General features: G+C 42.0%; 1 protein-coding gene across 10 annotated transcripts in view; it reads right to left on the reverse strand.

The window, feature by feature from the left end:
• The window catches only part of CALD1 (caldesmon 1), a 236554-nt gene extending 212512 nt beyond the window's left edge, over positions 1–24042 (reverse strand). For 4 of the 10 annotated variants that reach the window (XM_073319335.1, XM_073319384.1, XM_073319326.1 and 1 more), the window contains exon 1: positions 23792–24040. The gene's annotated coding sequence lies outside the window, so the exon portion shown is untranslated. Of the gene's footprint in view, positions 1–23791 lie in introns of all 10 variants that reach the window. The other 6 variants (XM_073319403.1, XM_073319429.1, XM_073319375.1 and 3 more) reach the window with 4 other exon arrangements.
• Between the last annotated feature and the right edge of the window lie 2101 nt (positions 24043–26143).

Genomic DNA, 26143 nt, shown 5'->3' on the forward strand with positions numbered 1-26143 from the left:
GAATTAGAAACTAGCTAGATTAAAGAGCAGGCACTAAAAAGCTTTGCAGTCGATGATAGCCTTATCTGCAATGTCAATTTGCTAGTACTCACAGGCATCACGTCAATCAACAATATCACAATGCACTTCATGCTTTGAGAGCCTTTCATCTGAGGATCTCAAAGCACTTTGTAGACATTAATTACGTCTCAACACTCCAGTGAGGGAGATGGGTATATTGGTTAAGATTTCCATAGCAGTATGGGGAAGTCAAGGCACATACCATCCCTTAATTGCATTGTGTGTCTATCTACATTAGGAACATTTTTCAAATATTTGCACCAGTGTAACTGCAAGTTACTGGAATAAGCTATACGACGGGCAGCTCTGGTTTGTGTCAGTTTAGCTGTATGTGGGTCCCAGTGTAGGTCTACATCAATGTAGTTTTGCCAGTGCAACATTAGAGACTTGCATTGGTGTCACTACATTGATGTATTTCTGCTGTAAACAGTCCCTAAACCCCTCAAAAAATACACCTATTTTACAGCTGGATAAAATAAGGCACAGAGAGATTAAATGACTTGTCTAAGTCACACAGCGAATCAACAGCAGAGCTGGAAATGGCCTGTACTAATGTTGATTCCCAGTCTCCTGATTCACACCTAGACAGCACTACCTCCTTGGCATGTATCGAAAAAAGGGGTTCAGGTTTCCTTCACATTTTCAGAGCATTTTCAAATTTAGAAATTCCTCAGATTTGGAAAAAGGATGAAGCACTTCAGAAGCTTTTGAACTTTCTATCCCAAAAATATTTTTAACTGAGTTGCGGAGTGCGAAGAAACTGCAAAGACCAGCATTTCCAATCAATTTCAATTCACTATCAAAAGTCAAAACGGAATAATGTAAGGCAATGATTTCTTCTCCCATGCTGCTTGAATGGCGCAACACAAACCACCACCTCTGTCCTCTGCCACTAATCAGCTGTAAGAAACAGGTATATTAACATTAAACCTGGCCAGCTGTAATGCATTTGCTAAAGTAATTATATTTATTTTTACAGATTACATGTGCTTAGGTTTCACTTACTGCTGTACTAGAGAGTCAGAGGTTTCAGTTTTGCAGATAAAGCTCGGCACTGTTATAATCAAAGACAGAATCCGGTGCTTAAAGCTGCTAACCATACACGCATTTAAAGAATGTAATACTGTATTTAATCCAACAAAGCCCACTTATCGTACACTACAGGATCTATATTTTTTTACTCTCCAACGCAAGTACCCTATTTTTCTTTCTTTCATTTCTCATTTTATTAGCAAAGCTTAGATAATTGGATAGCAATTGGCTTAATATTTAAAGCCTCGTGTTCCTTTAAGTGGGCCTTTTTAGATACACGTAGCTTACTCCACAACGAAGGGCTGAGTATTGGTGCCAGGATCTAAGGTTCCTCAAGGAAGCTGGCCCGGGTAACAGTGCAGCAGTGTCTTGAGTATTGGTCCCACAACAAAATATTGTTTGATTAAATTTGAGCTTTGTTTTCCGCTTTTCTCCAGTGATCGTCTAAACTATACATTGGGCACTGCGGACAAATATTAATGCAGGCAGGGGTAAGGGCTTGTCTACACTTGAAATGCTATAATATAGACACTACCTATGCCAACAGGTGGGCTTCTCCCATCAGCACAGGTAACATCTCCCTGAGAGGTGGTAGTTAGGCCGACAAAAGACTTCTTTTACAGACCTAGTACTATCTACACTGGGGTGTGGGTCAGCTTAGCTACACTGCTCACAAGTGTGGATTTTTTGCACCTCTGAGCAACCTAGTTAAGATGACAATTTTCTAGTGTAGATCAGGCCTAAGAGTCAAAACCAGACAAATACTTCTTTGGTGAGACACAAAGATGCATTTCAATAGGGCTCATACCAAGGAGAAGAAATATGAAAACAATAAACTGAATAAATTCTGTTGTACATAACTGTCTGTTATGAACAGTTCTTTGGAAAGATAATAGCTAACCATCTGATCCAAAGCCTGCTGAAGTCAATGAAAATCTTTCTACTTTTCTTCACTGTGCATTGGGGTCAGGCCCTAAGTATGTTCTTTGTTGGGCAATTCAGATACTGCTGTACGTTACATGAGACATAACAGCAACATTGCAAACTGCTAGATATGCATGATCAGCCAATGAGAATGTGTTCGGCTGGTGTAATGCTCCACACTAGCTGTTTCATTGACTACATATGTTGTCACTGGATAAACTGCTGAGGAATTTTAGATCTGAAGTTCAGTAGAAGCTCAGAGAAGTTTCTCTCTACTACATGCAGTTCAGTTTAAGTTTTGTATGAAAAATCAGTTATTTTACTTTCTCTCTTGCTTCCAGACAATTAAGGCAAAATTTTCCCACAACACATGTGAATACAACTACATTGATTTCAGTAGGGCTGAATTTGGCCTTTAATTGCTATGGTTTCAAACACAACATGCAGTAATACATTACAATGTAATTTTCAAACTGGCACTTGAATTAACTGTTTCATGGTTTTGTATTCCAGGTCTACTATTAAACCAAACATGGGTGTCTTATCGGTGAAGCTGAGTGAAGAGAAAAAAACTACAGAGGGTAAAACAACCTGGTCTTCACTGGTCAAAAAGGAAATGATTTGGGACAATTCTGTGGCTCAACTTAGTACAAATCGGCACTTTTGATGTATTCTGAAGTTTAAAAAACTAAACAGATTCTCAGCAGTGCTGACAAACCCAGAGTTTTGACTTGATGATCCCCCATTTTCAGAAAGAGGTTTGCCTGTGGGAGCAATTGGTTCCGTGGGAGAATTTCTAGAGGCTACTGTATTGCTGATCTTATAAAGGTGCCCCTTGCAGAAATGATTTGATGTATCTATTTAAATTAGCATAGTCTGGCTTTTCAGGTTTGGCCCATGGTCCCTGTAATGGGGCGACACCATCTCTCACATGCATCCCCTTCTGGTCGGGTGTGTCTGTCATCTTTCAGTTCATGGTGACCCCTGTCAGGGGTTTCTCAGGTGGTTTTTCCAGTGAGTCAGCCCCCTGGCTGAGCCTCACACACTGTGTGTGAATCAGAACAGACCCCTTCCGCAGTATACCGTCCTTAATTTGTCCCGGCCCTGGTATGCAGCCATACCCCCAGGGCTTCCTCTCTGGAGACACTGTCTTCTTGCAGCCATCCCTGAGTTCAGTCCTTACCAGCAGCCAGCCAGGAGCTGCTTCTTTGCTCTTCCAGTCCCTGCCAGCAACTGTCTTAAGCTCAGTCACAGCAGCCAGCCAGGAGTTCCTCGTTAGCTCTGCCGGTCCCTGATCATACTAAACTGTCCGTGGTTCTGCTGCTCTCTCTACCAGCCAGTAACCCAATCTCTCCCTTCCAGCTCCAAGCAGCAACTGACTGCTGCTGCTCTGTTGTGCAGCTCCTTTTACATGGCCCTGCCGAGCCTTGATGGGCTGCTCTAGCAGCCCCACGACTACTCTCGGACACTTGAAGCACTTCTCTTCTGCTCCTCTCTGGGATGAGGTGGAGGCCTCCAGCAGGCCGTCACAATCCCTGACCCAACAAGCTTGCAACTTAAGCAAGATATGGCATGGCACAGGAAAGGACTATTTGAGGCATAAGGTTTACAGAAAACAATTGGGGTGGGGTGTTCATATTGTACTTGACATACTGTGTTGATTCCCTAATGCTTGTTTATTGAGTTAAGTAGGTGGTAGTGGGTTAAGTGTGAGAATGTGTGTCACTGTTGGAGAGATTGAGAGAAGTGGATTTTGAGAAGATTAGGGCAGAAAATTGATCAGAGAGAAGAATTTTGCCCTAAAAGGGGGATAGAGAAAGCATAAAAGAAAGGACTGAGAGCTCACTCTCTCACATGTGTGGAATACAGATTATGGTTGTAGGTCTTGGCTACTCTTGAGAACCTCTAATTTACATTCGGAAAAGAATAACTTATTTTTCCTAATAACCTGCTGACCGGTATCAGAGTACAAGTACTCAAGAGGTTTCAGAAATGCAAGAAATTATTAGTAGCTGTCAGCTCACTGGGCAATTAAATCACTGACCAAGTAGACAGGGCAAGTAAATAGTCTTTAAATATCACTTCGGTATGAAAATTAGGTTCCAGAAACAACAAAAAATTCCCATAACATGTAATTCCCATAAATTGGACTCTCCTGGACTCCTCAATACCTAAGATCAGATTTGTCAACAGTAAAGAGTATGGGAGTATCAATGAATCATCCTTTTTAAAATAAGGATTTTGTTATGTAATAACAATAACTTTGCATACTTTTCTCAAATCTCTTTACACACAAGAAGTCAATATTACTCTATTTTGCAGACAGGGAAACCTAGACAGAAGTGACTTGCTCTGAATCACACAGTGAGTCAGTGGCAGAATTGTAATGGTTCTAAATAAACCAAGGATCTGAAACATCTTGGGTGACTAGGCATGCGTGGAAAATCCTTCTTTAACAATTAAGGGTTGAAGTCTGTTGCCCTATCTCAGTCAGTACTCGGAGAGTTTTGCCTGAGTAATGTTACCGGAACCTATCTTAATGCAAGTTGCAGGATTGGGGCCTGAGTCAGGGCTGCAGAATTGAGCCTTATGTCTGTTCAGTGTTGTTTTTTTTTTTTTTAATTATTCTATTACCATATAAGGAGCTTACGGCAGTTTGGCAAAACTTCATAGTTGCATCAGGAGCTTCTGTCTAGCATTGGACTTACATAGTCACATTTTTGTATGATGTGTCTTGTAGGGGGGGAGCAAAGGGCACGCAAAATGCAAGGTATGCAATGGCTGGAAACGAGATTCCCTTCATACTAGCTATATACATATTTGTGAACCACTAATTACATTTTTTTTAATTAAAGAAAAATTCATAAAGGTAATTTCCACTTGCAATAATCAGTGACTTCAACTAAGTGGAATTCTGAAATTACCATCTCTTCATCATCAGCTGGGTAACTACCATATTCTTTTATGAATACTGAATAGGTGCATTATACCCATATGCTTTTTCTGTAAGCCTGAGGGGGACAGGTCCCCTTTTATGCACACTAGAAGAAGTACAACACAAGTGGTGCGTGTTTGTTTAATAACACATATGTAAAAGTCAAGTAGTAATTTATACTGATTACATAATGAGACACTCCATCTCTTTTCAAAATGGCACTTCAGTCAAAGCCAGTAACACCTGTATAAATGCAAAGTAACATCTGGTTCATAAATCTGTTCTTTCTGGTACTCCAGAGAGATACCTTTATGCCGTATGTGGAACAGGCTGGACCAGAGTTGTATGAAGAACATTAACTATTTCCACACGGTCTCCCTCCCTCTGACTTTGCCATGTTTCTGTTTGAACGTTCAATCACTTCTTGTACATTATCTTTCAGCTTAGGGGCCAGATTCAGACATGGCACTAGTGAATGCAACTCCAGTGTCAGAGAGTTACAAACCCTTCCATCCGATCTTCATTTAACCCAGTCTCTTCATTTCGGTACCCACGTGCCATTCTTTCTTCCATTGCAAATGATCTTTGCACACTGCCACCTTTTCTATCTGAGGCTGACCTTGCAGTTTCACTCTCTTCTCAGCAAACAAACAGCTTCTTTACAAAGCCACAAAAAGATAAGTCAAAGATTTCCTAAAAGTGTCTTTCATAATGGGCCTGATCTTCAGCTGCAGTAGATCAATATAGTTCCACTGATGTCAAGAAAGCTATGTCAGTTTATACCAGCTGAGGATCTGGCCCAATCTAGGTTTTGTTTTTTTATGTGAACTTCCATTAGTCAAAAGACAATTAAGGATGGACAAATTGGTTTGGATAAAGTATTGTAACAATCCACGTCAACCTAGAACTTCACGTTTGTTCACCATAGAGATGGGTGACTTACCCAAAACCACAAAATTGAAAGCTAGGCTTGTAACTCAGAAGTTAATGGCTCTGAGTCCAAAAATGTTCAGACAGCTAACAAGGTCTTCTTGGGTCTTTTGTATGTGAAAATCCTCAGATGAGAAATGTCCAGCATATTCAGATTATTCTGCACCTGATCATTATGGGTTCTCAATGTTTGTAAATGTTTTAAATGCACTTAAATTCTAAACATGATTCAATGATGGAAGTATTTACCTAGTACGTGGTGTTTGGTCAAAGTGATAGTTTTACCAAACTAAAAATAACGGGAGGCATTCTGGTGATTTAAGAAGCAAACAAACACCAAGTCTGAGAATGTGAGGGTTGGGATGAAAACATGATTTAGAGCTGCCTGCATAGGGCTAGAAATCAGGATTCATGGGTTCTGTTCTGGGTCTTTCATGGACTGTGTTTGACCTTAGCAGAGACACAAACTCTCTCTCTCTCTCTCAGTGTATATGTGTCTGAATTGTGTATGATATTTAACTACTTTATACCAGTAATGGATGTACCAATTAATATTTCTAAAGTGTTTCAAGATTGGTGCTCTCTCCTCGGGTGAAGACAACATTGAAATAAAAGGGACATGGTAAATCAGGATTAAATGCCCTGAGATAACCATGCACTGTGCTTGAATTGAGGCTCGCCTACTAAACCTTCCCTTGTTTGAGCACTTAATTCACTCAAAAGGAAGATCCAGAGGGGACTGAATGGCTTAGGGGATTTGTAACAAGATACAAAGCCTTTCACCTTTAGGTTCCACTGTGAATTTGGTGGAGTTCATCAGTGAGCAGAAGTCATTCCCACCTGATCACTCTTTCATGTTCCATGTGAAATGAATTGGTGGTGATCTCAGTCCCATTTGTGACTGGACAAATGTCTGTACCTCAAAATGGACCATCATAACTGGTATTAATTGGCACAATGTATAGGGCAGGGAATTTAGCTCTCACCATATTTTTTCTATGGATAATAAGCAAATTTCACATGACAGAGCTACAAGGGCCACCTTTCTCTAGAAATTACTTTTTAAATCTCTAGACATAAACAGATGTTCCCTTCCCAGCAACACAGTGTTGTATCAATCCACAGGACAGATATCAAATTCCATATATCAAAGGCATATCACATGGTGATAGGGACAAAATGTTAAACTTGTGCTGTAAAAGGAATTTCAAGAGACAAAGAAAAACAAGAAGTTGACTATTCTCTTCCCTATTTTTCCAGATGAAGTTCTAATCGCTGCAAGAAATACAAAGAGATAGTGTAAACAAGTATATCAAATATGATAATTCTTGGTTTGCACACTTACAGGACTTATGCTATCCTGTAAAGAGAGAATTTCAAACCATCCCCAGGCTGTCCCCTATTTGTACAACTGGGAGGATTTCCATTCTATGCCGTCTCTTTTTATTTCTGGTTTCTGAATCATGCTTAACTATTATTTTGCTCCCCTCCGAGTGCTCTAATAAACGCCGAAGGTGACCACTGCATAATCTCAGTCTCTTAGGGCACGTCTTCACTAGCAACATTAAAGCGCTGCCACGGCTGTGGCCATGTCGTCGCAGCACCAGCGCTGGGAGAGCTCTCTCCCAGGGCTATAAAAAAACCACCTCCATGATGGGAGTAGCTCCCAGCGCTGGGGCACTGTCTACCCTGCCACGTTACAGCACTGAAACTTGCAGCGCTCAGGGAGATGTTTTTTCACCCCTCTGAGCGAGAAAGTTGCAGTGCTGTAAAGTGCCAGTGTAGACAAGGCCTCCGATTCGCTCTGCTTCTGTTAGTGCATATAGAAGAGAAAAGAGTAGCACATCACCTAACATGATTATTAAGAATACTAAGCACCTGTAAACTTCAGTTCCAAAGCTCTGTACAAATTAAGTATCTGAAATCAAGTGTTTAACTTTACACCTTTAAGCAGTCCTGTTGAAATCAGTGGAGCTATATCGATTAACATTGCAATCAATAAAAAGGGCAATGCATCTACTCAGGCTAATGATGCAAGAAGATTTTAGTCCTTACTGTGGAGTACCTGAAATAGAGTATCCTTTAGAAACAGGATAAAATCTCAATGAGCCATTGGTCTGTTCCAGTATTGCAATTCCTTCGTGTAATAAATTCAGAAATTGATAGTGCTGAAGTATTTGATCGATTGAAAGCTTCAAAAGATTTTCACTAAGAAAGATGTAGAATTTGGTTGTGTTTATACAGCACCTGGCACAATGGGTGTGTGGGTCTATGACGAACGCTACACAAATATAAATGATAAATAACATTAATAATAGTGGACAGAGCACATTGTGACAGGTTGCCCCCCCTTAGGATGCCACCTGATGTGCTGAGATACCACTGAACCTGCCTGGTATGCCAGCCTGGGCACCCTTTTTACTTGTCTTGCTGAGCCCAGCTATTAAGCCTCCTCCAGCACAGACACAGGCAGGGCCACACCCAACTGCAGAATGATACAGACACTGAGATCAGTTCTGGGAAGACTCGGCTTCAGGGACTTGACCCAGCACTCAGATGTCCACCTCCCTTGGAGTGCAGACCCAAAATGTGTATTATGAAATCTGCCTCCTCCCTCAATGTGGAGGAAGGTATGCACAGCCTCTTCCCCCATTATGAACTGTACAAACGGGGTTATATTATAAACAAGAAATAAGTTTTTTAACTACAAAAGGTGGATTTTAAGTAAATATGAGAAATAACAGACAGAACAAAGCAGATTACTGAGCGAATAAAACAAAATACGTAAACTACACTTGTTTCACTAAAAATAATTGTTTACAAATAGTAATTTCTCACCCTAGATATTGTTGCAGGCAGATTACAGAAAGTCTTGAAAGGCAGCTGCACTGGTCTCCAGCTTGAGACCTCAGGTATTATTACAAGTTAGACGCCCTTTCAGCTTGGGTTCAACCCTTCTCCCCTCGGTTCAGTTCTTGCTTCAAGGTGTTTTTCAGTGTCTCTTTGGGTGGGGAGGCAGAGGAGAGACACGATGATGTCACTCTCCTGCCTTATATAGCTCTTGTGTATGGCGGGAACGCTTTGTCTCCCAGTGGAAGAACACTGGCATTCCAAGCAGTGGGTCCAGTACCAGGTGACTCAGACCCATATCTCTGCAGGGCTGTGGCAGCCATTACTCGAAGGCTGTCTGGAGCGTCCACAGAAAGACTAAGCTCTTTCACAGTCCATTGTCTTTGCTAATGGACCATTTGATCTGTTTGGCTTTTCCATTGTTGTAGCTGAAGGGTTGGTTGGGGTTGACACCCAAAGTAACACATTTGAAATACAGATACATAGTCAATATTCCTAACTTCAGATACAGAAATGATACCAGCATACAAATTGGATAATCACATTCACTAAGTCATAACCTTTCCAATGATATCTCACATGAGCCATCTTGCATAAAGTATATCTCAACTATGTTCATATCATAAGCATATTTTCATAAAGAATATGGAGTGAGATGTGACACACATAATAGAGCGTCATGAATTCTAAAAGCATGTCTGTTGCTGATATCTTCTTTGGCCTTGATCAATTCACTTTACATATGGGGAAATACACAGCTAGAAAAGCCAAGTGTAATAATGACACAACTATCTAGTTTATCTACCTACATTACTGTTTTAGACTGCTGCCCACCACCATAATATGAGCTCCTTCCATGTTAAAAAAAATCAATCACAAAAGTGAAGTCCCTCATGGAGTTCATGGTGTCTCTAGTATTTCTCCCTTTCTGGAGTAAAAACTGTTTTTGCAGCACTTTAAGTACCCAATGTGCAACATATTCTTGCACAATCCCAAAGAACGGTTTGACTGGAAAAATAACTAGAATTTAGTCAAATGTTTGCTTTGATTTTTGCCAAGTAAAACAACTGCACATAAGGAGATTTATGCTGTATTTTTGGCTGATTTGGATAAATGTTAATCAACAACTTGAAAAGCACAAAAAAGGGTTCTTTGGATGTTTGAATGTGACACAATTGCAGTTCTAATATGGAGGTGATCCATGTTGGCATTAGAGATAGCACTCTGTCTGGGACCTTGCAGGAGAAAGTCTCCATTGGCTTCAAAGGAGTTACTCCAGATTTACACAGGTGTAACTGAAAGCAGAATTTGGCCCTTATTCTCAGGTTCCCTCATTTATTTATTGCTATGTGTTGACATGCCTGAGTTTAAAAAAAAATTCCTTGAAATAAGTCTCCGAGAAAGTCTCACAAGGACTCTGGGCCTGATTCTGATCTCACTTTCATCCATGTAAATCAAAAGTAATGCCATTGAAGTCAGTGAGGTAACACTAGTATTAAACCAGTGTGAGATCACATCAGACCCATGTCCTTAATAAAATGACCACTATTAGCTTATCTCCAAGTTTCCATTCATTAGGATTTCTGCACTGAATTTGCACGAGCAATATCCACAGACCAAGAAATACATTTGAAAGTGATGGCTATTTTCTCCTGCTGAAAACTACAGAATGCAGCAAGCTATCCCACTTCTCATCCAAAAAACTACAGATTTTATATTTTGTTAACAGAAGTGTTTATGGACAAAACACGTGTGAATATACCATAGAAACCATCCGGCATGGGCTGGGGAGAATGAACGAGATGATCTAATGTCTTTCTCTTGTCTATTTTTTATGGCCTCAACCTTTGGTGTTCAAGTCTAAATCATGGAAAAGCACTGAACACACATAGCTAAGTTCTGCTCTCAATTATAGGAGCATCCCACTGAAAATCAGCAAAGTCCCTATTTAGGGTCCAATCCTATTTAGGGTCACACTGATCCCCAAACTTTTGGCTATATAGTACAACTGTATTTCGTGGTGTAAATCAGACAGACAGACAATCTGTCACCAAGCACAGTCTGTTCCTTACAAGGGACACACTTTCCCCTCATTTTTTACTAAACATGGACAGACGACTTATCTGATGTGCTGATATAGAAGACAAACAAATATGGAGTTCCACCCACCCCCATTTTAACTATTTGATAGCTACATGTTGCTTCTAAAAACTGGTTTCACATCCATCCACGATGCCGTGAATGAAAAAAAAAATCACTATTCATCACAGATGATTTGTGAATTTGTTGGGACAGACACTTAAGGAATGGTACTCTAAACATTTTTAGTTTGGTAGGCAGTGCACTAAACTTTAGCCCCTTTGGGAGGAGGCCCGATTACAAATTTTGAGTTAGGTCTCAAGTGAAAAAAATGCATTAGTTGGTGTGATCCTAAAACTCCTGTTAGTTCAAATCAAAACAACCTCACTGCAAAATGTGACCTAGTTGGCAACCATTACTAAGAGACCCACACATCAACAGGGGGGACTCACCAGGCTAAGGACTTAGGCACAGTGACCAAGCTACGCAATAGACGCATCAGAGTACCAGGTTCGAGCTTTCACAGGCACTACATTCACCTACAAATTCCGGTTGTTAGTGGGGTTTTTTAAATGAACTCGCTCTAAAACATGCACCATATAAATTTCCTTTAATAGCCTCACCTCCTATGTTTGAGCCTTCAAAGACTGAAAACCATATGGATGAAATAAACATTTGCAATCCAGCAATACCCGCTGTACCCTGATATATTTGTTATTGAAGGGCTTTTCCAGTGTCTCAGGGAGCCACTTAAGAATATGAAATAAGGTAGGATTTTCCCCACAGTAATTCAGTTCCTGTTTGGAGAAAACACTATGAGAAGACCAGATATTCTGTTGTTTTGGTTTCATAAGTGGCTCCATGATGCATTTGAAACACCCTGAAAAACAACTTGGCATTAGTATATGTATTATTATAAATTTGATGCTTGACAGTGGCTATTTTTGACTTTATTAATGTTCTTATGGAACCCAATTGACACCACTAGGAATGGCTTCAGGCTCACACTAGGAATGATCAAATGATTCTTCCTCAGTAGTTCTGAAAAAACTGATTTACAAGAACCATTTAATTTACAATCTAAATGCAACTTCTCCACACCATCCCCTTGACTTAACAAATCTAGACTTTCAAAAGAGCTGGGAATGTCAACTTCCTATCAAAAAACCTGCCCTCCACAGGTTAGCTATTTGAAACTTTATAAATAGCTGAATAGGTTACTTTAAGTTCTCAGAACTCATAGGAGTGACTGGGCTCAATACAGGGGTAACCAGGTGAAATTCAATGGCCTCCGTTATACAGGAGGTCTGACTAGATGATCTACTGGGTCTTCTGGCCTTAAAACTTTATCCGTCATTGCAGTGTTTCCCAAACTTGGGACACCGCTTGTTCAGAGAAAGCCCCTGGCGGGCCGGGCCGGTTTGTTTACCTGCTGCGTCCGCAGGTTCGGCCGATCGTGGCTCCCACTGGCCGCGGTTCACCGCTGCAGGCCAACGGGGGCTGCGGGAAGCGGCACAGGCCAAGGGACGTACCAGCCACCACTTCCCGCAGCCCCCATTGGCCTGGAGCGGTGAACTGCGGCCAGTGGGAGCTGCGATTGGCTGAACCTGCGGATGCGGCAGGTAAACAAAGCAGCCGGGCCCGCCAGGGGCTTTCCCTGAACAAGCGGTGTCCCAAGTTCGGGAAACACTGCGTCATTGGATCATAGAAGGTTAGGGTTGGAAGGGACCTCAGGAGGTCATCTAGTCCAACCCCCTGCTTGAAGCAGGACCAATTCCCAATTTTTGCCCCAGATCCCTAAATGGCCCCCTCAAGGATTGAACTCACAACCCTGGGTTTAGCAGGCCGATGCTCAAACCACTGAGCTATTCCTCCCCCCAAATTCCATTGATTCCTATCAATGTCACCAAGATCAGAAACTAGTCCATAGTCTCCAAATCTATCAACATGGCACAGATCATTCTATTTCCAATTTATTTTAAACAACCTGAGAATTCTGGCAGGGAGCAGATCCTGTATAAAATTTCCTCGCTGCAGCAACCTTCCTATCTTTCTTCCCATGAAACACACATGCAATTGTATAGTGGTTTTGTTATTTTCTGTCTCAGGACTTTGATGGCCAAAAAATCCCACACACGCATAAAGAAAATAAATCACAGTGGCAAAAAGTAAATGCACATATATTCTGATGACTTAATGTATTAACCTGTCTGTGCATTATTTTACTATGGGCATTTGAGGGTGGGTAAGGGTCTTTTCCTGTAGGCTCTGGAACACCAAATGAACCATTGCACAGCCTCTATTAAACCATTAGGCAGAGAGTTTTAGTGTGAGGATCTGTGTGCATTGATCTTTTTCTGCCCCAAAAGCCCTCTCTCTGGTTCTACAGAGACAGCACACACAAGGGGTGAGAACTGTCTCCCTCCCCACAAAGGACTCTCCACAGCCTCTCCCCCTCTGTCAACTGGATTTAGCATTTCCGTGCATCTCTATCCATGGATGAGAGGAGGATTTCATCCATTGTGCCAGAACCTCAGCCACTGCAAATCTGCACAGTTCCACTGACTTCAATGGATCGATGCTGATTCAGACCAGCTGAAGATGTGGCCTGTGGTATTTTAAACCTGCACTACATACAACAATTTATATCTCAGGGATCTAACTACAAGAACAAAAACCAGTAACAGAGTTTTTAATGCACCTTTAGTAGAAGAAGTTGCAAACACTACTATTCTGCTGTTTTTCCTTTTTTACTCTGAAAAGCCATAACTCCCAATGGGTTATCCCTTGTTTGTATAGGGTGTCCAGTGAGCAAGCCATTTACTATTGCAGTTAAAGTGAATAAAGCTCAGACCTTTCCATATATGGCAGTGCCTTTTAATCAACGGGGAACGAATGAGCAATGGAATTTTACTTGGCTTTTGATTTTGCAATGCCCTATCTTATATGAAATATTGTTTTTTGATGAATGGTTATTATTGAATGTGGGAATAATTTTGACCCGAGTTTTTGCAGACCCATGATGTACATGAAACAGAGAGAGTGGGCCAGATTCTGAACTCAATTATCCCATCATAAATCTCTCTGAAGTTAGAGTTACTCCAGATTTATACCAGGATCATTTAGATCAGAATCAGGCCCAGGATAAAGATCATTCGCTGGCAATGGAGTTTCACCAGTGTAAAACTGGTGAAAGTTAAGATCAAAATCTGGGCAAAAGCTGTCCAAGTTAAAACCTGGACCAAATTTTGTTCTCATTTACACCAAACATCAGATTTACACCAGTGTAATTAACAGCAGAATTTGGATAACTGATGTTTTAAGTTTAAAAAAAGGATTTGAATTAGGCTTCTTTTATCTGTGTACTGTATACCAGCCACAAAAATGCATGGCAATATTTCAACTGGATCACAAACACTCATTCATATTTATAGCAATTAAAATGACATACTTCAAACAAAACTGGATTTTAAAGACTGAAGTTGCAAAGCAACAGCTGTAGCTTATCAGACATCTGAATGGAACCCATCATTTTCATAGCAGGGGAATGGCCATGTATCTAAAGTTAAATTCTGCTCTCAGAGGCGCACAAAGAATCTAAACTCCGACATTCTGCTATCCCCACATGCCTGGAGCTCCTCTCTCTCTACCCACAGGCAATATGAAGGCAGAACATCAGAGCGCTGAAGCTGTGCGTGGATCCAAGAGAAGAATTTTGCCATGTGCCATTAGGCATCTTGTGTTATCAGCAGTGGATGGGAGAAGCTATTCAGATAAAATAACAGCTGACCAGAATCTTCCCCCATATCTCAATCCTATCCCAACCAGATCCTTTTTCAAGGTTTGCAAAAAGTTCCACAAACCATTTTCCCAAACCTCTGCCCTTTGCAACCAAGATACCAAATTCAGCCCTAGTGCTAACAAGCACCATTGCTTTTTAAATCAATGGGGTTTCATAACAGAGCAGAGGAGGGGAAGGGAGGGTGTCACTAGCTCATTGTGGAGTTGGGGTGGCGGGGGGAGGAGAGGAGTAAAGAGGAATCTCTTAGCTCTTGCTAATCCCAGGGGATTGAATAGAAATTGTTCCTGCTGCTGCTGCTGCTCTTAATAGAAATTAATATATGGACTTGCCAAGGAACTCCACCAGCTGTTAGCATCCCCTGAAACTGCAAGGAGTAATGAGATGTCCTGCCATTGCTTATGGGATGAAAAGAAAGGAATATTTTGACCATGGTGACTTTTTGGGGAGGGAACCATTTCACTGTAGCAGTGTTCCTTTTCCCCTGTGAACACTGCTACAGTGAAATGGTTCCCTCCCCAAAAAGGTACTCAGCCATTGCCTATATGAGGCAATGGTACTCAGCCATTCCCTATCTGAGGCAAAGATACGCGAAGAGTAGTAACGTGCTCTACAGCATTGACATTTACATAAGCAGAATGCCAACATCGAAGCCCTGCGAATAAGAAACAAACAGATCACAATGTCCTTTCTTGGGTAAAAATTCCCTTTGAAGGCAATGGGAGCCTGGCCTGTGTAAGGGCTGCAGGACTGAACCTTGAAATTTAAAGGAACGCAGCAACTGCTATTCAGGATCAGACCAGTGCAGTGGTCCATCTAGTCCAGTACCCCGTCTCCGGCAGTGGCTACAGCCAGCTGCTTCAGAGGAAGGTGCCAAGGAACCCTGCAGTAGGTAGTTATAGAGTAACCCACAGGGAAAGTTTTCTCCTCGACCCATTAGTTAAAGAACTGTCATATTTCCAGTATCCCTCCTTACTCCCATGAAAATTATGAGAATTCTATAAATAGTGAATCCTATAATTTTCCCAATTTGCAGCATTGCCCCAAACTATCTAACCTTAAAACGTTCATCTTAAATTGAATCTGTTTCCCTGTCCTTTGAATATCCAGTTTCTTGAAGGGGGGTTTATGGGAGGTGCGCGCGTGTGTGCGTGTGTGTGTGACACCAAGTTGTCTTGATGCATTTAACAATATTCCCAACCTTTTTTTTATTTATTAGGCTGTAAAAATATCCACTGGAATAGATCCAAGCAGAGCATTAAGGGTAAAACGTTACGTTCTCCACAAATATACTTATAAAAAGAAGCTAAATTCCCCATATGATTTTTTTCTATTTCAGGATATAAACCAGAAGAAGGTGTGTGAATGGGAGTTCCTTTTTGCTTCACACCCGCTGCAACACATCTGGGGGAAAGCCTCTATTTGTATTCTGTAGACGTAGGGACTGGAAATATGTAATGAAGTTTCCACTCAGTGCAATCTTTTCCAAGTAGGGTATTTACCCATTGTAGCCTGTTCTAGCTACTGTGGTTCTGATCGCAAATGCTCCCATCATATGTGCAATGACAAGCGGATAAATGTTCAGAAGTTTGTTTAGAGTTATTTGTCATCCAAATTAGACCATCTCTGCAATATTAAAAAAGGGTCTCCTCTCTCCACCCATATTTTCAGAACATGCATTTAACATGACAAGTGTAAATGAATCATAGAATCATAGAATATCAGGGTTGGAAGGGACTTCAGGAGGTCATCCAGTCCAACCCCCTGCCCAAAGCAGGACCAAACCCCAATTAAATCATCCCAGCCAGGGCTTTGTCAAGCCTGACCTTAAAAACTTCTAAGGAAAGAGATTCTACCACCTCCCAAGGTAACGCATTCCAGTGTTTCACCACCCTCCTAGTGAAAAAGTTTTTCCTAATATCCAACCTAAACCTCCCCACTGCAACTTGAGACCATTACTCCTTGTCCTGTCATCTTCTACCCCTGAGAATAGTCTAGAACCATCCTCTTTGGAACCACCTCTCAGGTAGTTGAAAGCAGCTATCAAATCCCCCCTCATTCTTCTCTTCTGCAGGCTAAACAATCCCAGTTCCCTCAGCCTCTCCTCATAAGTCATGTGTTCCAGACCCCTAATCATTTTTGTTGCCCTTCGTTGGACTCTCTCCAATTTTTCCACATCCTTCTTGTAGTGTGGGGCCCAAAACTGGACACAGTACTCCAGATGAGGCCTCACCAATGTCGAATAGAGGGGAATGATCACGTCCCTCGATCTGCTGGCTATGCCCCTACTTATACATCCCAAAATGCCATTGGCCTTCTTGGCAACAAGGGCACACTGTTGACTCATATCCAGCTTCTCGTCCACTGTCACCCCTAGGTCCTTTTCCGCAGAACTGCTGCCTAGCCATTCGGTCCCTAGTCTGTAGCGGTGCATTGGATTCTTCCGTCCTAAGTGCAGGACCCTGCACTTATCCTTGTTGAACCTCATCAGATTTCTTTTGGCCCAATCCTCCAATTTGTCTAGGTCCCTCTGTATCCTATCCCTACCTGCCACCATATCTACCACTCCTCCTAGTTTAGTATCATCCGCAAATTTGCTGAGAGTGCAATCCACACCATCCTCCAGATCATTTATGAAGATATTGAACAAAACCGGCCCCAGGACCGACCCTTGGGGCACTCCACTTGATACCGGCTGCCATCCAGACATGGAGCCATTGATCACTACCCGTTGAGCCCGACAATCTAGCCAACTTTCTACCCACCTTATAGTGCATTCATCCAGCCCATACTTCTTTAACTTGCTGACAAGAATACTGTGGGAGACAGTGTCAAAAGCTTTGCTAAAGTCAAGAAACAATACATCCACTGCTTTCCTTTCATCCACAGAACCAGTAATCTCAACATAGAAGGCGATTAGATTAGTCAGGCATGACCCTCCCTTGGTGAATCCATGCTGACTGTTCCTGATCACTTTCCTCTCGTGTAAGTGCTTCAGGATTGATTCCTTGAGGACCTGCTCCATGATTTTTCCGGGGACTGATGTGAGGCTGACTGACCTGTAGTTCCCAGGATCCTCCTTCTTCCCTTTTTTAAAGATGGGCACCACATTAGCCTTTTTCCAGTCGTCCGGGACTTCCCCCAATCGCCATGAGTTTTCAAAGATAATGGCCAATGGCTCTGCAATCACAGCCGCCAACTCCTTTACATTTACGCTTGCACATGCAGATGCAGTAACTGGGCAAACCCTGTGTACCTGTGTAATTCTGAAAGCCTGCGCCACTGACCCTAATTGAAGTTCCAGCGAACCATTTTCAACTGGTTACTATTGGTTCTGCTTTGTTTTGGAAGCAAATTACTCTGTTAGCCCACTGGTCCCTCCAGGAGCAGCCCAAACAGACTAACTGAAGTCCTAATCTAATGGAGTCCACTGGACTTTCCACTAAGGAGAATGTATAGCATATAGTGTCTAAAAGACTCTCTCAAAAAATAAGTATTACCAGCACGACTTTGGACTTCCATTCCACGACCTCAAAGCATGTTACAAAATACGAATGAATTAAGCCTTAATAACCTTAGTGTACCTAGTTCATAGGGGAAGGATTTATTTTACAGATATGGAAACTGAGGTAGAGAGCTGAAATGATTTGCAAGAAGGTTATAGCAGATCCTGGAACAGAATCCAGATCTCCTGATTGTTACTCTGGCATTTTAAGAACATGATTACCAGTCCACTCAGTAATTAAAAATGGTTTCCCTAACTCTGTCCAGTCAAATACATTGGGGGGGGGGGGAGATGGTAGCGAAAAGATTAGAATTCTACCTAGTGCTCCACCACGACTGCTACTGTTCATATACCATTCTCATTGGTAGCGTGAGCAGAGAGATGAAAGACTGAATGGGCCTGGAGAAGGAGCTCGTCACACATTCCCTTACAGATGGGTTGAGATGCTTTGGAAAAGCAGCACGGTTGGTAGCTGAATTGCTGCTGCTTTGCCAGTTCTGCAGAGAAATGTTAGTTGCAAGGGCTGTCAATCCATCCACATTCACCAGTACCAGATTCACTCCCAAAAAACATTTGTTAAAAGACAAAAGAATTTTTTTTAGTGAGGGTGAAAATGATGATAATCATATCGGTTATACATATATATTCAGTTTCCTATCTAAATAAGTTATGTACCCTAGTCTTCTGGATTTATCAAGTCATATTTTGGGACCAGTAGGAGGTATACATATTTTTTTTTAAGTCTAAATGTTGCCAAACAAAATAGCTCAACTCTTCCCTTCCACTTGATATTGATTAGCTAATTTATACACAAGCTTCAGAAGAAAGCTGAAAATAAAGAGTTACATAGTTCAACAGTCATGTGACCTCAGTGACCTCAATGTTTCATCCAGAAAGGTCAAATCTAATCTGATCTTCAAATGCCTTTGAGTCAAATTTCAACTTCAGTTAGATCCTTCTCTGACCATTTTCTTTGAGGCCAGCAATGGCTATAATTACATACACGCACGCACACACACACAGTATATGGCATTATACGTACAAGCCACACATGCTAAAGTGCAGCTATATCCAATCACCACTCAGTCCTTCTAAAATAGCCAAAAGCTCAGTACCAATCTCAGCCAACCCATCTGTGTGCACACGCACAAATCAGTATATATGTCCGATGAAGGGAATTTTAGTAAGGAAACAACTATTTTGTTATGAGAGTTTCCATTAAGTTATTATAAAGAACAGGCATTTTTTGAAAGGATGAAACCTACTGTGACTAGTAGCAATAGCATTAGCCAACATTCTACTAACATTCTTTAAAGTAGTCATCCTGCCTGCCTCAGGTTTTACTCATCTGGGGCCCAATTCTGCAAACCCTCAATGCATGACATTCCCCTTGAAGGCAACGGAAGATTTGTAGGATTTGACCCAGAAAACAATAGTAACTTTGGGGGTATTCCCCCCCCCCCACACCCACACCCTTTCTCTGGTTCCCATGGGATTTGATGTAGGGTACTGAAGATTGACAGCTAATACTGTATTCTCAGCCTCTTGCTCTCTTTCTTAGAGTATGTCAATACTGGAGCTGGAGGTATAATTTCCTTGTTAGGTAGCCATACCCTGGCTAGCTCTAATCAAGACAGTATTCTAAAAATAGCAGGATGGCCACAGCAGCAGAAGTGGTGAGAGGGGCTAGTACAATCCCATCTGAAACCCTAAGTATGTACTTGGGGCAGCTAGCCAGTACCGCTACTCATGCCCTCACAGCCATGCTTCTATTGGTAGCCCGCTAGCGCAGGTATGTCTATCTGAGCTGGAAGTCACACCTCTATCTCTAGTGTAGACATACCCTTATATATACACACACTCTTTTTTTTCACCTCTTTGTTCTTGCATAGTAACTAAATTCAGTGGGTCAAATCCTCCATAGTTCCATTGACTTTAATGGATGTGCATCAATTTACACCAGGTGAAGACCTGACCCAATATGAATTATAGAAAAGAGGAGAAAATACACCACACACTGCACAAAACAATACAAACTATGACAGGTTTCAGAGTAGCAGCCGTGTTAGTCTGTATTCGCAAAAAGAAAAGGAGGACTTGTGGCACCTTAGAGACTAACCAATTTATTTGAGCATAAGCTTTCGTGAGCTACAGCTCACTTCATCGGATGCATGTAGCTCACGAAAGCTTATGCTCAAATAAATTGGTTAGTCTCTAAGGTGCCACTAGTGCTCCTTTTTTTAACACAAACTATGCCACCTCGTGTGCCCAGTGCACTCCTCCCTGTTCTGACAATGCTCATGTGCACAGAGCCTACAGACTGTTAGAAAGGTGAGCAGATGTGGGGAGTGTTGGCAAAGAAAAATGAACGGCACTCAGTTTCTTTCCCAGCTGTACAATCCACTTTTTAAAAAGCTACCAGAAATAACAAGAGCACATTTTAGAGCATATCCAGTTTGTTAGATCTTTTGCAGCATACTTCGGTGCCTGTTGGTCCAGATAAACCTCTACTCATTGCACCAGCAGTCAGGAGGAAATGTGGGAGGGCCATATCATGTAAGGCTAGCCATGGCTGTTAAGCAATGCTGTGCACGGATGCCCTCCATCCCTACTCATGCACCAGAGTTTGAATACAGAACAGTGGATGCAGAACCTCCACTTCTGTATGGGGAGAGGTGGAAGCAATGCTAGACGGGCTCCTGCCACAGCAGTGTTTCTCAACCTTTTTTACCCAGGGACCCCTAAACTTAAACAGACAAACTTGTGGAACCCCAACCACGGGTGATGCATGAGGGGACATGAGGGGTCACACGCCCCCCAGATTTCAGCTTTCCACTTGGCCCTGCTCCCTGAAGTGCCAACGTAGCAGGGCAGAGCAGTGATGTGTATCCTTGGCTAGCTGCTGCCTGCTCATGAAGTCGATGGCTGAGAGGCAATCCCTTCTTATAGCAGGGAGGGATCTCTCTTCTGCAGTGATGCTGCAAGTTTTGATTTACCCGCCCATCCTGGCCAACCCAGACAAGCTTGGTGGCCTGCTGAGGTGAGTCAGGGGATGGAGGTGGCACTCTCTCCCTGAGCCCCGCCGCCCGGGCTGAAGCCCAGTTTATTTTGGCAGACCCCCTGAAACCTGCTCAGAGCCCCCCAGGGGACCGCAGACCCCCAGTTGAGAACCAGAACAGCAACCTGTTCAGATAATGTAACTGACACCCATGTCTCAATGCCACAGAGACCACTGTCCCTGCTAGCAGTCTGCAAAACAGAAGAATGCCCAGTTCTATTGCCCTATCATGTCCTGCTCCTAGCTCTTAGAGTCATTGGTCCCATCGCTATTCAACAAGGAGAGTTCATTCCATCACTGCCACTGTGTCCTCTTTCATGTCATCTCTGTACACAGGTGCCCTTTAACAATCCCCAAAGCAGCACCTTTCATTGAATCACAGTACTGCCCTCCACACTTTGTACTGATATGAAACACTGCTGGTAAACACACCTATTGCAGCCTCCACACATGGCCCAGTGAATGAGGAATTGAGGAACACAGAGACCCCCATTTTAGTGCATCTTTTCCCTTCTGCGTCACCTTGCATGGAAGGAAACTGACCATCTACCCTGTAAAATTCAAAATGTTTCATAATGATATTGAGTGCAAAATACTGAGTTTTCCATTCCTTTATGCTGTTCAATGTTGAAAAATAGGGTTGCAGTAGTATAAAGTAGCAACTTTACATTGTACTTTGCTCATTGACAAAGTGTATTTAGATGTGGCAAGCCATTACATCTACTCTCCTTGAGTCTGATCGTGTATTTGTTAATGAATGTACTGATTTCACCCAAGACTAATCATGTGAATAAGGGCTGCAAGATTGGGTTGGGTCCCTTGTCATTTCATGGTGCAACAATGAGAAGTTTTCAGGAAATACAAATGACTTCAATTTGCCTTCTGTTCTCAAACAACCTGTCCAATATTTCTCCCAGTACCATCATGACAACCAAATGCCAAACATTACAGTTACATGTGTAGGTTTTATTGAATATCATCATCCTCCTTAAACAGTCATCTGAAGATAGAGACAGACCCATAAGCTTCCCCAAATATACTGATAACTGCTCTGTTCCCCCTTTTTCAGAAAGCCACTTCCATTAACAGATTATTTTTTGTCAGTCCCTTGAATGAGCACAAAAAACAGCTTTCACTGTATTTGTAATGCATCTCAAGAAAAGTCCATTGTGAGTGGTTTTCAAGAAAGCAATTTCAGGCTCGCCTGATATTTCCCAATTCCAAATGCAAAATATTGCAACGGCACACATACATATACACACACCCCAAGCTGTAAATATAATTAGAAAAAGAAAGGGTGCTGATCTCAGACTTATTTAATGCTTGGCTGTACTAGCAAATTCATTTAGAATATGTTATATGAAAGACACTACAAAAGAAATTCTCCCCCCACAGTTTGTTTCTTCTAGATGTTTCCAAGGGAAAAAATGTGTCATTTTCATAGAATATTCTCCAACAAGCCTTTTAGTGGGGAGGAAGGGAGGGAGGGAAACCTTCCCGAAAACATGAAGTCCTCAGAAGAAGCCACATGCTGTAGAAAAGTTATTTTAAAAAATTATTTTGTGCATCCTTTCCATAAATAAATGACACAGGGCATGGGAGAATAATCACCTTTGACATATCTGTGAGTTTGGTCAGGAGTTATCAGGTCTTCCTCCCACTCGCTCCCTCTCCCCCCCCCCCCCCGCTCCCCAATCATTCTACAGCTAATCTTGCCCCTCTCTATCTTTATGCCCCTATCATTCCTTCTTACGAGGAATTCCATGCTACACAAAATGTCACTAGTATCAGCTATCAGGCTTGCACAACACAACTGTACGAGCATGTCAAAAGTAGATTGAAATGAAAGTCTGCTTCCTCTCTTTCTGGAATAGCAGTCACACACACACAAAGCTCCAGTCCCACCCATGAACAGTTTGGGTCCCCCCCCACCCTTTCTTTTCTCAGGAAAGACTGCTTCATAAGAAACATTCTGGCAATATGCTGCTCTGCATGGTAAGTCTGAAAACAAAAACGGATGCAGTCTATTGTCAACAATACTTTTCTGAAAGACAGCCATAATAGACATCTGTTTCAGCAAATATCAAATCAGTGACAATGTTTTCCCTGCCTGCTCTGCCTTTAGATTTTTGCTACTTTAATAGCCTAGCTCTTAGGTTGCAAAATGAAAAGCAAGACAGTCTGTTAGCCTTCAAAATCTTATTTCAATCACTCCTTTAAATGCACTTTAAAAGAAAACATGAATAGGCTTTTGTTCCATGGGCAAGCGTCCCCAAGAATACCACTGTGTGGTACCGACTCATTAATGCTGGCCCAACTGGGTTTCTGCCTCCTTCCAAACAAACAATGGGCTATCCTGTACACGAGAAGCCTTTCCGTTCTGCCCAGGAATTGCACTCACTACGCAAAGCATACATCTCTGTGAAGAACAAAATATGAAATCTTCTCTCACTAACAGTGGTTCACAATGAACATCTGCCAAGGGAAAAAGCTGCAGGCACTTTTAGTATATTTCCACAGCTCTGTTACATTTAACATGCACTGTGGATAGATGTTAAACAGCAAATGCAGTCAAATCAGATCATTGGGGTGGGGGAAAAGAGTATCTTAATCCCTTACCTCTGCAGCTGAAAAGTTTTCAACTAGTAGGAAGGAAATGAATAACTGGCTGTTTAGGCAGGAGCACAGCAAGAAAGGTACACCAGCAGCCTAACACACAGCCCTATTCAATAAAACTACAGACTTTCCTTGGCCCCTCCCAAAAGTCAATGCTAAGTGACTACATATCCCTTATGTTTACAATTGGCAGCCAGTGGTATGCATTGTTCTCAATTTATTCTAATAAGCAGCCAATGACTACGCTTGAGCCAAGGTGGGTCCAGCCTGCCTGCAGAGATGCCTGTCATTCCCTAGGCATGCTCAGGAAGCCACTCATCAGAAAACCAAGACCTAAAAAGCTCCGAAAATTCATGCAAGCTGCCAAAAGTGTCTTGCTACATGCCCTTTTTTGGTTATCCTTAGCAGGGCCTCTGAAAGTAAATCCTCTGTCAGGAACAATCATAAGAAATGTTAATCTTGGGGAAAAGAGGCTGTCTTGTTGAACACAAATGGAGCTTTAAAAAAGGAAATATACTGCAAGGAAAGGGGGCAGAGTAAATACGTTTATTTTTTTGCATCAATTTTAAAGAAAATTTAAAAAGCACATACACCACAACCAACTTCATTGTACTGTTTTAACGAATACCATATGTAGAAAGAGAATGTAAAACCTGTTTGTCTTTTCCTGCAGAAACAAAAATATTAGAGCAAGAGCATGAGAGGAGCATGAAAGAGGAGTTGGCAGACAAGTGGGTTACCTGTCAAATAGTGTAGCAGAAGTTGCATATAGAATGTCCGTGTTCTTAAAAATTGTTTAAGATACCATTAAAATCTTTGACACTAATCACTGATCCTAAAAAATGCTGACTAGTGCAGGTAAACATTGAGTTAATAAATGTCCATCTCTCTATATATTCTGAACAGCACTTTTCACTAAACTGTCTTTTTCCACTAATCGAGTATGTTTGGATTAATCTTTACCTTGAAAATGTCTTTTGTGGAGCATCAGAAAATTGCAGACTGTTCACAGAATTTGACTGGAGGTTTTACTTACCCTGAGTAATTTAAAGAAGTAAAAGAACAAATACAAAACACATGCACAGAAAAAAGTGAGCTACATCAAGTATTTGCAAAGAATGAGATGAAATGTAACTGTTCTTACGGATGTAAATATATAGCACAGTATATAGACACATACATACACACACACACACATCAATAAAGACTGAAAGAAAAGTGCTGACTGAACTGGAGAGAAGCGGAAGAAACTGCCCAAGCCACAAGATATTTCTGCAGGTTTATTATTTGACAATAATTTGTACAAAAGCACAGTGAGAGGGGAAAATACATATAACAAGACACTGCAGCCGGGTGGGCTATTTTATGTGTTCGTAAGTCTATTGTTTTAATGCCAGTCTGGATCTTTTCCTTCAATCATGGGGCCTATTTGAATCTACTCACATGAGTACAAGCAGCAAGATTTGGCCCATGGACAGGTAACTAATCTTATTTAACACTGTACACCTCTAGCTAAAGAGCTAGAGCAGGGGTGGCCAACCTGTGGCTCCGGAGCCACATGTGGCTCTTCAGAAGTTAATATGCGGTTCCTTGTACAGGCGCCAACTTTCTAATGTGCCGGGGGGGGCTCACTGCTCAACCCCTGGCTCTGCCACAGGCCCTGCCCCCACTCCACCCCATCCCGCCCCCTCCCCTGAGCCTGCTGTGCCCTCGCTCTTCTCTTCCCCCCACCCACCAAGCCTCCTGCACCACATGAAACAGCTGATTGGGAGGTGCGGGGAGGGAGGGGGAGATGCTGCTTGGTGGGGCTGCCAGTGGGTGGGAGGTGCTGGGGGGGTGGGATCTGATGGGGGGCTGCTGATGTCTTACTGTGGCTCTTTGGCAATGAACATTGGTAAATTCTGGCTCCTTCTCAGGCTAGCCACCCCTGAGCTAGATGCTTAACTGTTACAAAGTGGCATAGCTCCAAAGGTATGCTGATTTACACAAACTCAGAATCTCAGCAAGCATGCTTATATCAGTTGTTTAGTTCCCTTTTTAAAAATATTACAATTGCATTTTATTAAGTAGAAAAAATGGTATTTGCTCTTGGAAATACGCATTTTCATTTTCATTTTCAGATGCCTTTTCTAATGCAGGAGGCTTTGTCTCGGCAAGGATTTGAAACATAAAATCTAACACACACAGTATGTTGATAAAGCAGATGTCACATTTATAATTGACTAACACAAGGGAGAACAGAATGTCTAAACTCTATTATACTAAAAGCTTTAAAAACCTCAGGCTGTTAAGAGCCAAAATCAACTGAAGTCAATTAAACTAGTCAGGAGCCTATGGCAAATGGGGAGTGGCCCT

This window comes from Lepidochelys kempii, chromosome 1, assembly GCF_965140265.1.
Source record: "Lepidochelys kempii isolate rLepKem1 chromosome 1, rLepKem1.hap2, whole genome shotgun sequence".
In the NCBI taxonomy this organism is placed as follows: Eukaryota; Metazoa; Chordata; order Testudines; family Cheloniidae; genus Lepidochelys; species Lepidochelys kempii.